At 45.9% G+C, this 14,037-nt stretch overlaps 1 protein-coding gene across 17 annotated transcripts in view; it reads left to right on the forward strand.

The window, feature by feature from the left end:
- LOC146868823 (uncharacterized) overlaps positions 1-14,037 on the forward strand; it is a 467,456-nt gene that overhangs the window by 257,353 nt on the left and 196,066 nt on the right. For 4 of the 17 annotated variants that reach the window (XR_014964983.1, XR_014964988.1, XR_014964972.1 and 1 more), the window contains one exon: positions 1,734-2,787. The exons of 12 other annotated variants lie outside the window; for them this stretch is intronic. The gene's annotated coding sequence lies outside the window, so the exon portion shown is untranslated. Of the gene's footprint in view, positions 1-1,733; positions 2,788-7,392; positions 7,664-9,466; positions 10,997-14,037 lie in introns of those variants that run through there. One more of the 17 variants, XR_014964977.1, reaches the window with a different exon arrangement.

Raw genomic sequence — 14,037 nt, forward strand, 5'->3', positions numbered from 1 at the left:
TCACACACAACCCAAACAGCCCCACTGGAACTCTGCTTTCCTGGCAGTGAGTGGAAAAGTACTGGCAAGATGGCTGACACCGGTGACTGCTGTTTGGGGCACAAGGCCTTGTTGGGATGTGGATTCAAGTTTAACACCATCCACCAATGTCAGCATCCTTGCTAGTACACTACCCCTCACTGCCAGTTAACCATAGGCTCAAAGGAGTTAGCTGGGCTGGGTAGGAGGAGGAGTATTTGGAAAGGCTACAACTCACATCAGGCACTGTCCAACGTGCACCTTCCCACCCACCACAAACAGCCCAACAGGAACTAAGCCTACCCACGGTGTTTCCAAATTTACTAGTAGGATTCATGACACTGGGCACTGGTGTCTGACTTTTCCACACATACCAACGGGGACTTGTGCTCAAAACACCAGACACCAGTGTCAGCCATCTTTGTAAGTACATATCCACTCACTCGCAGGAAAGCATAGCTCCAAGGGTGCTATTTTTGCACGGTGGAATGAGTGTGCCTAGTACAGGGCCTGATGGGAGATTTGGTCATTGCAAACACTCCTCCTCCCACCCAGCCCTACAGGCCTACTATGAACCATGCTTACCTGACAGTGAGTGGAAATGTAATTACAAAATGGCTGAGACTGGGGACTGGTGTTTGGAACACAAGGCCATGAGGGGAGTTGCTGTAAAGTCAGATACTAGTGCCCAGTGTCAGACAGCCTACAGGGACATTCTGACACACTGTGAGGTAAGCGTAAGTCCTGCTGGGCTATTTGCGCTGGGCGGGAAGGTATATGTAGGACTGAGCCTGATGGAAGTTGGAAGAACAGCAAACACTCTTCCACACACACAGCACACACACTTCAACGGGGGCTATGTCTACCTCATAATGGGCTCATGTATACTAGCAAGATGGCAGACACTGGGGACTGCTGTCTGAACCTATCACACCTGCCACATTTGACTTTCTGCTACAAACACCAGCCACCAGTGACAGATAGCTTGCAAGTACACTTACTAACATTTTCTGGACAACACTCTTCCTGGTGGCCTGGTGGGGCTGGGTGTGAGGAAGGGTGTAAGTTTCACAATTAGAGCACAAGCACTGAAACCTAAGTTTATCATAGTTCTTTGCCACAAAATGGTAAAAAGCAGAGTTTGTGAACTCATCTGACTATGGAGTCAATGCACAAAATACATGATATGTGTAGGCAGAAAGATAACCAGTCACACATTGTGCGGCTCACAGCCATTCACATGTGTATAATGAGATGAGAACAATAAGCACCTCACTCACACCATTCCCAGACTGTGAGTGTGTAGGCAGCGACACCAATGTGACTGCTAAAGACATGCACTTAGCGCAGTACACAGGCCAAAACAATACCTACATAGGGAGAGAAAGAGTATGTATCTCACCGTGAAAGTAAAGATATGGACAACACCAACCCACCGGTGTCATTCACTGGGTGTCAGGAACCAGCCAATGTCTTTGGACATGTAATGTGAAATAAACACAACATGCCCATTTATGCACATAGTTGGACATGTCCATCAATCCCCATCTTGTCCGAAATACATTGTTCTCCAAAAAAATAGGCCAGCATCATGGATGATGGCGGCCAATCTATCTACATTAACTCATCAGTAGGTTCTGTAGCCTATGTAATGTGTATGATTTGAGGGGCGGTGGACATTCACATCAATCATTGTGTCATTTCTATACCCACAGGGCTAGCTGGAAACACGACTGGAACCACCCAGGACAGCCAGTCCCAGACTCTGGTCGGCCATGACCTCTCTGGCGTCGATATCTCTCATCCATCTTCGGATGACGAGGAACGACCTGGCCCATCATGTTTGGGTCACCCCACAGCACCAGCACCGGCTACATTAGGATCCTCTACGACCACTCCCGCCTCAGCTGTCAACACCTAGATGACCCCTACCCTCAAGGACACAGCAGCCCGGGAGACCACCGACAGTACAGCAACACAGGGCACTCTGGAGTTGGCGTACAACAACACCTGTGTCAATGATGAAGGAGGCTCAGTGTTGACTGTGCCAGCACCAACTGGTCCTGCTCGGATGGGTAGGTGGTGGTGGGAGGGGCCATGGGGACCTGTGCCATCATGCAGCTGGTGCTGCTGATGAGGAGAACCCAAACAGCTCCAGAATCCTCCACGCATATGAAGATTGCCAAGGAGATTTTGGCCAGGTCATTGGGATCCTCAGGAACATTGAACATCATCAGGCAGCTCAGAACCAACGACTGGACATGTTCATGTCCAAAATGGATGACATTATTTGGGTGCACAGAGACATTATCACCTGCCTCCGCCAGATTGCCCCCAACATGTCCACACCTCCCTGTGTGCCCACAACATCTGGTGCATCAACATCTGCACACGCCACAGGGAGGGATGTGGACTCTGGCAGAGAGACCCCAGCACCGTCGCTGCCTGCACCTGAGGGTCCCCCCGAACAATGTCAAGAGGGTCGTCCGAAGAAGAATCCTTGCGAGAAATGAGAAATTGCTCCTGATATCCTCCACTGTGTGCCAAGCGTTCACTTTGTTGACTGTCATTGAACTGTCCCACTTTGGCTGGAAGGTCTAAGTTGGACTATGGACTCAAATAACTGTGATCTGCTTTGGAATACTTCATCTACAAACACTACCAACTCCTATCTGCACTTTGTTTTGTAGTTTTTTGTTCAACACTCCACCATGGCGTGGAATGATTTCATCACGTCATGCACTAAAATAAATCACTTTGCCCAAAATACTTGCTCATGTTATGACTTTAAATCCCAAACGTACAAATTGAAATGATGCTCAAAATCACAAGCAAGAAAATATCAACAACGTTGGTAACAAATCACTTCAAAAAATGCCAACCACTGGCTTGTGAATAAATGTACCTTGTCACAGCATGATAGACACAACCAGGTTATCACACAGCCCATAGGACATGGTACAGATGCAATGGAAGTCTATTGCCTAAAAAACTTGCACCATTTGCAAGCACAATCAACAATCATTGCCAACAAACCAGTTCATCATCGAACATGTTTTGTTTCAGAATAATCTTTGGATGTGTGAAAACAGACAAGGCACACCTCAATGTGGAGCACAGATTTATTCTCCTGATACAACCTGGTGCCTTAACCCAATGTCAAATCACATCACAAAGTAACAAAATGCTCACAAGTAAAGATAAATTACCATCAGTTCTAAAGGCAGTGCGTGCCAGGGATTCCCACAATAGTTCAATGTTTGAGTATGTGACACCATAATGGATCTGGTGAGGTCACAGCTCTGCAATTGACATGGCAAAGTACCCTGGTAAAGAAAAACATAGAACAGAGTCAGGAACCCATGACTAAGGTAGTTCAATTTTGCAAACAATGGGACCAATTCACAGAATTAACTTAAGACAAAATCCTAAACTTACTACTTTTGGTATTCACAGAATGCACTTACTACTTTTGGTATTCTCAGAATGCACTTACTACTTTTGGTATTCACAGAATGGATTTACGACTACTAACTTTATGTCTGCACTCGGGCTGGAAATTCTGGCCCGGAGGCGGTGCTTCCGGCCCAGAGGCGGAGCTTCCGGCCCGAAGGTGGAGATTTCGGCCATGGCTAAATCTCTGCCACTGGCCGGAATCCCCACCTCCGGGCCGGAAGCTCCGCCTTTGGTCTGGAAGCTCCGCCTCCGGACCGGAAGCCCCGCCTCCGGGCCGGAAGCTCCGCCTCCAGGACGGAATTTCCGGCCCGAGTGCGGAAGTAAAGTTAGTAGTCGTAAATCCATTCTGTGAATACCAAAAATAGTAAGTGCATTCTGTGAATACCAAAAGTAGTAAGTGCATTCTGTGAATACCAAAAGTAGTAAGTTTAGGATTTTGTCTTAAGTTAATTCTGTGAATCGGGCCCAATGTCATCTGAAGCACAAGATTTACAGTGTGGATACTAGCTAGGATTCACTGCAACTCTGTACATATTAATCTGTCCATTTCAAAAACCCATCTTACCAACATTATCAGACACTCACAAGCATACATACACATTGTCCAACAGCAATACAACAGCAAACAATTGGGGGTTGTCACCTCCCCTCATTGCATTCTTACACTCATGTGAAAATATTGTGGAGAAGCGGTTGTCTCAAATCCATGCCATCATCTTCACCACTTCCATCATGTCCGAGTCCAGGATCCTCCCTTGCTGGCAGCTGCTGGTCTCCGTTGTCCTGTATGAGAGGTATTTCCTTCCATATAGCCAGGTTGCAGTGCATGCAGCAAGCTGTGATGATCTTGCACACCTTCAATGGGGACTCCTCCCATCTGATCCAGACAGCGGAATCTTGTCCTACATTGGCCTCATTAAACCATACTTCTGCAGGGGTGACTGGGTTACAGAGTGGTGTCAGTAAACAAGGCTGGCGCTGGTACCCAGAGTCTCCTACATTGAACACAGAAAAAAGACCGCTCCACGACTCACCAGGTCCTACCGTGGGCCCCATTAAACCGTACTTCTGCAGGGGTGACTAGGTTACCGAGTGGTGTCAGTAGACAAGGCTGGTAGGGGTACCCAGAGTTTCCTACTTTGAACACAGAAAAAAGATTCAGTTGTCGGATAACAGAGCACTATCTGACATACAATCAACACACACCACAACACACACATGCCACCTTATCTACCAACAAGCCAGGCACGGTCATGTTGCAGCTGAGACATCAAATGGGGGATGATGCTGTTTCTCGTGATATATGGATCATGTGTCGATCCTGGGAAACGTGCACAGACATGGGGGATAGACATGTCAGCCAAACTTACCACCTGGACATTGATGGAGTGGTAATGTTTGCGGTTGCGATTCACCACCTCATTTGCCTGTGGTTGGACCAATGCAACTTGGGTGCCATCAATAGATCCAATGACATGTGGAATCCGTCCCAAGGCATAGATTTCCCCCTTGATGTCTGACAACTCTCCAGGTGTTGGGAACTCTACTCATCCAGGTAACTGAACAATGCCTCCAAAACATTACGAAGGACATGGCTGAACATGGTTTGTGACATTCCACCAGATGTTGCCACTGTGTATTAGAAAGAACCGGTGGAAAAGAAATATAATGCTGCCCTATCCTTCACTTTGGGTGTCAGTGCAGTTGGATACGTGCGACCTGGCTGCAGATGAGGTGACAACTGCTTAGACAACTGTTCGATTATTGGCCTGGTGAATGGGAATTTCCTGATGGTGTCACGTTCTTCCATGGTCTGTAGGTCTTGAAAGGGCCAGTACACAGGAGGTCGTCTGCGATACCTATGTGTAGAGTGTAAACACAGATGGTATCAGATCACAATGTACAAAGCAACATGCATTGACACAAACAGAACATGAAATGTTAACACAACTGAAGCTACTGAACATTTGAAACACAAATTTCAATTAATAAGGCAGACCTTAGATACATATCATAGCATCAGTACCCTTTCCAGACAGGCTACCAAGGTATGGTGACAAAGAAATCAGAGTGCTGTAGTGTAAAGATCTCTAGTGTCTGTCACCATTAATGTGATCAAGCATCACGTACTCCATAACTCCCCACAAAATAAGTACACGATCATGTTTGTGAGAACAATTACATGGTTAAAAGGTACACATAATAGGATTATGTAATGCCAGAGAAATGTGACACCTGATACACACAGCGTCTCGGAATATTAATCATGCACACCACTGTCACACGGTGGACACTGTCATGTCTACATTACACATACAATCACATACACAAATCATGTACAATGTAGGAGTTGCAAATATATGTAACGACATCAGCCACTTAAGTCGCTAGACTAGTGATTCACATTACAAACATAATCTGATGTGGCTGAATAATGTCACTGTCTGCTCATCCAAAGGTGAAAGCTTTATCCATTACTTACACACCAAACATCTATAGTATGAAATCACACTAATTGCACAATGGGTCACACAGTCCTCAAATGCAGTAAATATGTTAAGAATGCACTTGTACATCCCTAAAAATTAATTGGCACTGTGATCAAGCCTAGGCGAGTAAATGGATTACTCTTGCATCATGCTGGTATTTGCCTCTAAATCAGTGTGTCATGTGCCCCTCAAGGTTAGCTCCTCATTGGATTGTGTCCTATTCATTTAAAGGTCCATTTAATTTAGAAAAAAGGCATCTGCACATGTAATGCACATAAATACAACAATCACAGAAGTATCTGCCCTGCCGACCGATTATTCAAAGGACGGGGTAGCCGCATCCTAACCGATTCAGACGTAGCCATTGGCTGCAAGTTGTTATGGTGACAGACTCGGATGAGTATTCAAAGGACGCGGTAGCTGCATCCTAACCGATTCGGACACAGCCATTGGCTGCAAGTTGTTATGGTGACAGACGCGGGTGAGTATTCAATGGACAGATAGCTGCATCCTAACCGATTCGGACACAGCCATTGGCTGCAAGTTGTTATGGTGACAGATGCGGGTGAGAATTCAAAGGATTCGGTAGCCGCATCCAAAACAATTCGCACACAGCCATTGGCTGGAAGTTGGTATGGTGACAAACGAGCATTTCAATTCCTATCCTCATTGCGTGGAAACCGACTCGGTAAACTCCCATCACCAATGTGTCAAAGTCACACGCGGTCTGATGATGAGCTTTTGAACGTTGCGGTAGGAGTGTCTTCTGCAGGCAATGTAATGCATTGTACCGATTCGGAAAATGCGACCGATGCAAACCTATTGCTTTGGCTGTGTGGATTTGAGACCGCCTCTTTTGCTCAGATATAAGTCTGTCTGTTCCCTTGAGACTTTGCTTGCCTGCACTACCAGCATCATTCCTGCACTTCCCCATCTCTCTGCTGCTGTTCCCACATCCTCTTGGAGCTACAATGGCACGTACAGTGAACATGACCCCAGCTTTCACTGAGGAGGAGAACCAGGCCCTGCTGGACACACTCCTGACACTGTACAGCCAGCTGTATGGTAAACCAGAGGAGCAGGTGAGTAATGATTAACTGCATTTTCATTGGACATGTGCAATTAGCAAGCACTAAAAGCATTAGGAATCTTAAAGGCAATCATGTAAATTTGGTTTTTGGAAGTTTAACAGTGTGTAGGGAACTGTTCTGGGCAGGTACACTGCTTTAGAAGTGTGTTCTGGAGCGAGCATTTTATCACTGTTCTCATGGGACGGAGTCATCATTGAACACAGGACAACTGCACATAATGCCAATTGCCTACACCTTCGACATTGTTGCCAATCTGACCATGACCTATGTGTGTAAGTGTCTGACTCAGAAACATGTTGCATGTGAACTAAGGGTCTGTCACCGTGTCATCCTTACAGGTAAACTCCCATATGCAGGCCAAGATGTGGAAGACCATCGCCCGGGAGGTGCGCGACGTGGGGTTGAACACTCGGCGCATCGGTCAATGGCGCAAGAGGTGATAGGAACTTCGTGGCTGGACCAAGAAGATCGCTGAGGTCCAGCTGGGCCTGCCACTTCCAGGCAAGAGGGGCGGGCGCCGCACCCTGACCCCCCAGATGCTCCGCATCCTAGTTGTGGTCTTCCCTGACCTGGATGGGCAATTGAAAGCCAAACAGCATCAAGGAGGGGGTGAGTATGTGCCTTGTTGCACAGCTCTCTTTTGCAATGCACGTTGTAGTATCTTAGCCTGCTGGCCCTTTTACAGGTCATAACTCAGCCAAACCCACTTTTAATTTTTAAACGATGTATATGCAGAAGGATCATTAGATGCACAGTTATGCCCCTTTCATCAGGGACATGTGAGGAAGTTATGTTCGGGGTGTTGACAGTAGTGCCATGCTCATGTGATCAGCACAAATTACAAAAACATGTGCATGGGGTAACCTTCAGCAGTAATGCAATAGCTCAACATGTGTCAGCACACTGACTAATATGTGAGCCTGTTCTCAGTGTGGTTTCAACAAATCTATCTGTGAAGAATGTTGTCATTGGAGCACTCAAGTATGGAAAGTTCATGCTATACATCCCAGCAGCATGTGTCGTCTATCTTGAGGCCTTGGTGAGTTTTGCTTGGTCAGTGTGCCAATGTTTGGTACCAGCCATGCTGCTCAGTGTAATCAAACATATCACACTGGATATTCACAGCTATGCTAGCCCTGGTTATATGATGATGTGGAATATTCCATTCTCTCCATTCAAAAGAGTGGGTCCATGTGTCTGACTCTGTAACAGTCACAACACATGACAAACACAGTTGCTCACTGGTGAAAACATGGCTGAAATTGTAAGGTATGATGTTAGATACACATACACAACCATTGACATGTGTGTAAATGCTCTTGACTATTCATACTTGAGGGTTTTGAAAACCATGTGTATGATGTATCACTGTCTGATTGAGAGATGTCAAATGTGCATCATTTCGGAGTAAGCTACCAAAATGAGATGGAAGTAAAAGAACAATGTAAGCTGTACAAAGTGTGCAATATGTCTAATCGAAGTGAGGGACAATCAGACTTGGCCATACAAATGGAGACTTCTGCAGTTTCGACAAGATTGGTACACAGTGTTGACTGGACTCATGAATAATAGAGGTTCAGTACTAATGGTCTGTACAGACAATGCACTCAGATGTGCCAGTGACATGGTGTTCCACCTGAAGCATTGTGAAGATGTAGTCATCGGACTTGGAAGGGTGTTGCCCATTGTTCACATCTGAAAATGGTGAACGGTTTACAATGTGCACAACATTCAGATTCATCTTCATGACATTGTGCATAAATGACACAAAACAGCGTGCCACGTGCCTCTCACCCTAGCTATGCCTACTACCTTGGTGTCTCCACAATAAGAGTCAGATGTGTGACCTGACAATAGAGAACCTACGTTACAGGGAAAATGAGCACACTCACTGGTATCTGTGTGACATGACTCATGCAATGACTACGCAATATTAAAGTTTGACAAAGAAGCCATTTGACCTGTAACATCAGAGCCAATGGTTCCCAATTTGATGACAAGGGGTTGCAGAATGGAGACCACGCCTCAATTCAATTGTGTGCATCATATTCCCATTGTGAGCTCTAAACTCCCTTGCAGGAGATGAGACAGGTATGTCAGAACATGAGACCATCAGCAGCAAAAAACGATACATCACCTGCTACATCAGCAGCAAACATGATACATCACCTGCTACATAGTGAAGTAGTTGACATTGGGGTTGTGGCATTTGATGTTGATACACCCAAAGTTGCAGATAACATCATGTGTGAGGGGCCAATGGTTAACTGGCAGACAAACAAGTGCCATGTATGTTAATGTAGCAAGAGGCAATAGCACTAGTCAATATGATGTATTTGTTTGATCTGTGGAGATTTGTGATGTTACCTATGTGTCAAGTACATACAGATGACTTATTTGATTCTTTTTCAGTCTTGTTCACAGCATGATCAGCGTCCAGTGGAGGAGACAGAGTCACAGATGTAGGAGGAGCAGTTCATCAGTCTGGGTCCAGTGATGAGTGAAAGGAGGAGGGATGCAGTGACACAGAGGGTGAGGGGAGCCTCACTGAGGGAAGCTCTGAGACAACATCAGCAGGCTCTGAAGCAGAGTGCAGCTCCAGCTCCAGTGAAGACCCCCTTGTAGTGGTGAAGGAGACAGGGACTGGATCCTCAACATCAGAGTCCACCACCACTACCACCATCACTAACATCTCTACCCTCCCAGCTGCTCCCCATCCCACTGTATGTGGGCGCTCCCCTACAAAGGGACCTGTCTCCTTTGCACCAGGCACCTCACCCCCAGTCTCCCCTGCTGCCCTGAGTGTGGAGGCCATTGACATCCTGAGGCAGATCTCTGTTTGGGCAGACAGCAGTGCTGAATGTCCTCCAGGTGCATACCACTCATTTGACTCAAATGGTATTATTCCTGGAGGGCATTCACTCTGACATATCTTCCCTACACAGATCCAATCAGGCTCTGGCCTCCACACTGACGGCAGCAGTGGCCCAGCTCCAGAAGTCCCTCCCCTCTCCTACTTCCTCCCCATCCACTGGCCCAACTACCCTACCTGACCCAAGCACACGTAAACACACACATGCACACACCTCAACAGCCACCAGCAGCACACAAACACACAGACACAAGGAGAAACCCCCACACACACACTTAGGAGACACACAGCACACTCATCACCATGGACATACCAGCAGACGACACACATGCATCCACTGACACTCCACAGACCTCAGTACCCTCTTCCTCCATACCCCCTACCCATGCCTCTCCTGTTCCCCCCTCTACCCAGACGCTCTACCTCTGTGACCTTTGTCTCTTACCTGCCCAAACCCCCAAACCCTCACCCCCAAAGAAGAAGAGGCATTCCACCCCCTGCGCCCAGCATCTAAACCTGCAGCCCACCCCCTGCTGGGAAAACAAAAAGCCTAACCCCCCAAATCCACCTGGTCTCCCAAGCCCAAACTACCTCCAACAGCCCACCCCAACCCAGCACATTACCGCCAGCACCAAGCAAATCCCTCCCTTTCCTTGTCTACACTGTGGAGCATTACAACATCCCCAAATGGTCAAACTTAGCCCCCCCCCTCATTCAAGCCCTCCCACTACAGCTGCCCCCACCCCCCAGTCTGAGCCAACCACTGCAGTGGATCCACCGCCCCCTCAATCTGGTCCATCCACTGCAGTGGACCCACCCACCCCTCCTGATCCCATGCCTCCCAAAACCCAACCCAGTCCTCCCTAGCTGTGTCCCTTTGGTGCCTGGCATGCCCCCTAGATGCCCCTCCCAGAGGAGGGGACTCCTTGCAGTTTTAGTGCAGGCAAGACTCAGTGGGCAATTTGTTTTGGCCCATTGGGCATATGAACATTTATGGACTGGCCATTGGCCTTCTGTTATCTTACGTGCCTGCCTTTTCATGCAGAATAAAGCCTGTTTCCATTTTTTTATTGCTGATCTCTGTGTCCCACAAATTGTTTTTAAGTTAACTGTAAATCATGTATAATTAGTAGTGTAAATATGCAGTGATGTTAGTATGGCATTGATTGCATATGGTCCATGGAGTATGTTCCCTTTGACAGTATGTTGTCAAGATTTTGGTGTCTACAATTACTGGGTGTCATCATCCACCTCAGTTTGGGTTATGAGTGTGACATGAAGTCACAAATCTTTACTCTATTACATCACATTTGCACATAGGTCTTGCTTTCATATGTCAACAAAGTACAAGTGTCTCAAAGTGAAACAGTTTAGGAGAAGCATGCTGCATACGTTTGTAATGTGCAGGAAGACCACTGTCTCATCAATACACCAAGGTACATATGGAGTTTGTCTACATTGTAGTGACTTTGGACACACCCATGTAACAAAGTGATGGTTTAATACGTGTATGTGACCTGAAAGTGGTGGAACAGAGCCGGGGTAGGAGAAGGGCTAGTCACCATGCCACCTCTCTGTTGTGTGTGAACAACGCGCCCCCCTAAACGCTCCCATCAGCTCAGACCTACCAGCGTGGGGTCACCTAATACGAGGTCAAACGTACCTTGTATTAACTTACAAGGCTGGTTACTACAGCATTACTTCTCACCTAAGAAACCAGCCCTACAGTAGTGTAGGAGTTAGGATATTTTCCTAATTAACCGGTACTGAAGAATTGCCGAGAGACCCCTTAGGGGCTAACAATGGCAAGACACATGTCGACCTTTTCTCAGAGCACGCACGCCCTATAGGACCATTGCATCCAGATAGGGCCTACATTGTTAGGTCTCGCTGAGCCCAGTGCATGCGCTGGCTCGTAGAGACATTTTGTAAGGAACTTTTAAAAGTGCTACCGCTGGCATAGAGCTACAGTGTCCGAGGCGTGCACGTGCACAAAGCAGCCATATGGTTTTACGTCGCTCTCCCTCAGAGCCTCCTCTCCGCCCCCTTCCCTGGACTGGCAGCCGTGCATGCACCTCTTGCGCGTGCGTGAACCGCACGCAAACCCTGCTACTGCCTACGGGAAGTAACCACACACTACTGTCAGTTTCCTTGGCTTGACATAATGCGCATAATTTAACTTTTTTGTTTGTTTGTTGGGTGAAAATACAAATGTTTGTTCTAGCCCTGACTCAAGAACACGCCCGTACGTATATACCAAATCATTTGCATTAAATTAATTAACTGTAATTTTGCTCACATTAGCTTTTCATTTGCGGTTAGTTACTACCTGTGAAGCAATCTGCTCAGGCGCACCACGTCGGCTCCGCATTTCAGCCGGAGAATGGCGCCCACAAGCGAATTATTCATTATTAAGAGTAGCGAAAAGTATTGCTTACATTTGAAAGTCCGTATTTCATATGCTGGCAAAATCTAAACGAAGCGCAAAAATGTAAAATTGTAGCCAGTGGTAGGCAATGTATTTCACTGTAGCAAACATTTCTAAACAGGAGCATCTTTTAAAAACAGGTGTGGCTATTTTTAAAGAAAGCATATGTTCACATATTTCAAGCTGTACCATCAGTTCCTGTGCCCATATTTGTTTGTAAGAAATAGGCAATCGCACAGTTTAGCGACTGTGCGATTGCAAACAACATTGGCTGGCATGATTTTGGCTTGGTCAATGCTGGCATTTCAAAGGAGTGCGTGGAGGTTGGTGTGTGTTATGATGGAACTGGATGGTATGAGGATGGCCTTCATTAGGGTTGTGCAAAGTTTATATTTTATGAGCCCAGTCTTGCAAAGTTCACAATTATTGGCCAATCATTCATTTGTGGAGTTTCTCGCTTTTGGGGCGCAACACACTCACATAGTTTTCTCTTGTGAGTGTTCGTTGGCATCAGTAACTTACAGGCATTTTGTTTGCAAATGCATATATTGTCTAACTTTAGGGGGGCCAAACTCCTTGGATTTGCTGATAAAGTCTTAGGTTTCCCCTTGTCTGTGCTTTCATGTCTTTGCCTTCTGTTGGCAAGGGCTGTCAATGAAGTCGTTCTATCCACCGTGAACAATGAAACATTGTAGTTCTACTTCTATGTTTATGGAACATCACAATTTTTTGTTTTCATTATCTTGTAATGCTATTTCGCTTTCTCTCATGAGTACTCTACACCACTTTGGATGCAGTGCATACCTCGTTTAGTTATTTTATCACAAGTACTTTGAAACCGGGTCATGCAGGTGACTCAAAAGCATTTTATATACATATACAAACCCTGCTTAGCTTTTCCTTGTGAATGCTCTGAAACCATGTCACATCAGTAAGTTACAAGCGCTTTGTACATGAGTGTGTACCTTGCTTTCATTTTCCTCGCAAGTGGCTCAACACATAACACTCACAGGAGGCCAGAATTTCACGCAATAGCTGATCTTGTGTCTAACTTTGTGACCGTCTCTATTTTTTTATAGTTCTTTTATTAAAAACTCAAATTTTGCCCCAGACATCGACAAGAGACCCTCTACGTGGAGGATAGGGGCGGGTTCATTACCCCATGACGTGAAGGGCAGAGCTCAAGTTCTTCGCTGAATGCAGCCTTAAGTTTAAATCGATTTCTCTCAGCTCATTGAGTGATTCAGTTCCATTGTTAAACTTGTCAACAAAATGCATGGTTTTGTCATGAATTATGCGCTTGCAGTAAATTTGTGCCATGAATGGTGGATAATTATGCCAAGTGGTGTAATGTTGGAAATTTCGCTTAGCAAGCGTAAAGCAAAATTTCTGATATTAGACGAATTAAGACAATGTCATTTAAATTTCACTGAGGCCTTATTATAAGTATATCTGGTAACACAAATGTACAGGCAAAGTGTTCAAGTTGGTCATCTGTTTTATTGTATTTTGCAACACTCTTCAACAGTTGCTTATGTCCACAGACTAACTCTGAACAGAAGTAATTTCACATAAACAATGACATTTACATGCTAAATGGATTTCCTTAATTAATTTAAAGGACTGTGTTATTAAAACTTCAATCCAATATTTGCATCCTGCTTGATAATTGTTAATTTAATT

The sequence above is a fragment of the Triturus cristatus genome, chromosome 1_2 (assembly GCF_964204655.1).
Source record: "Triturus cristatus chromosome 1_2, aTriCri1.1, whole genome shotgun sequence".
In the NCBI taxonomy this organism is placed as follows: domain Eukaryota; kingdom Metazoa; phylum Chordata; class Amphibia; order Caudata; family Salamandridae; genus Triturus; species Triturus cristatus.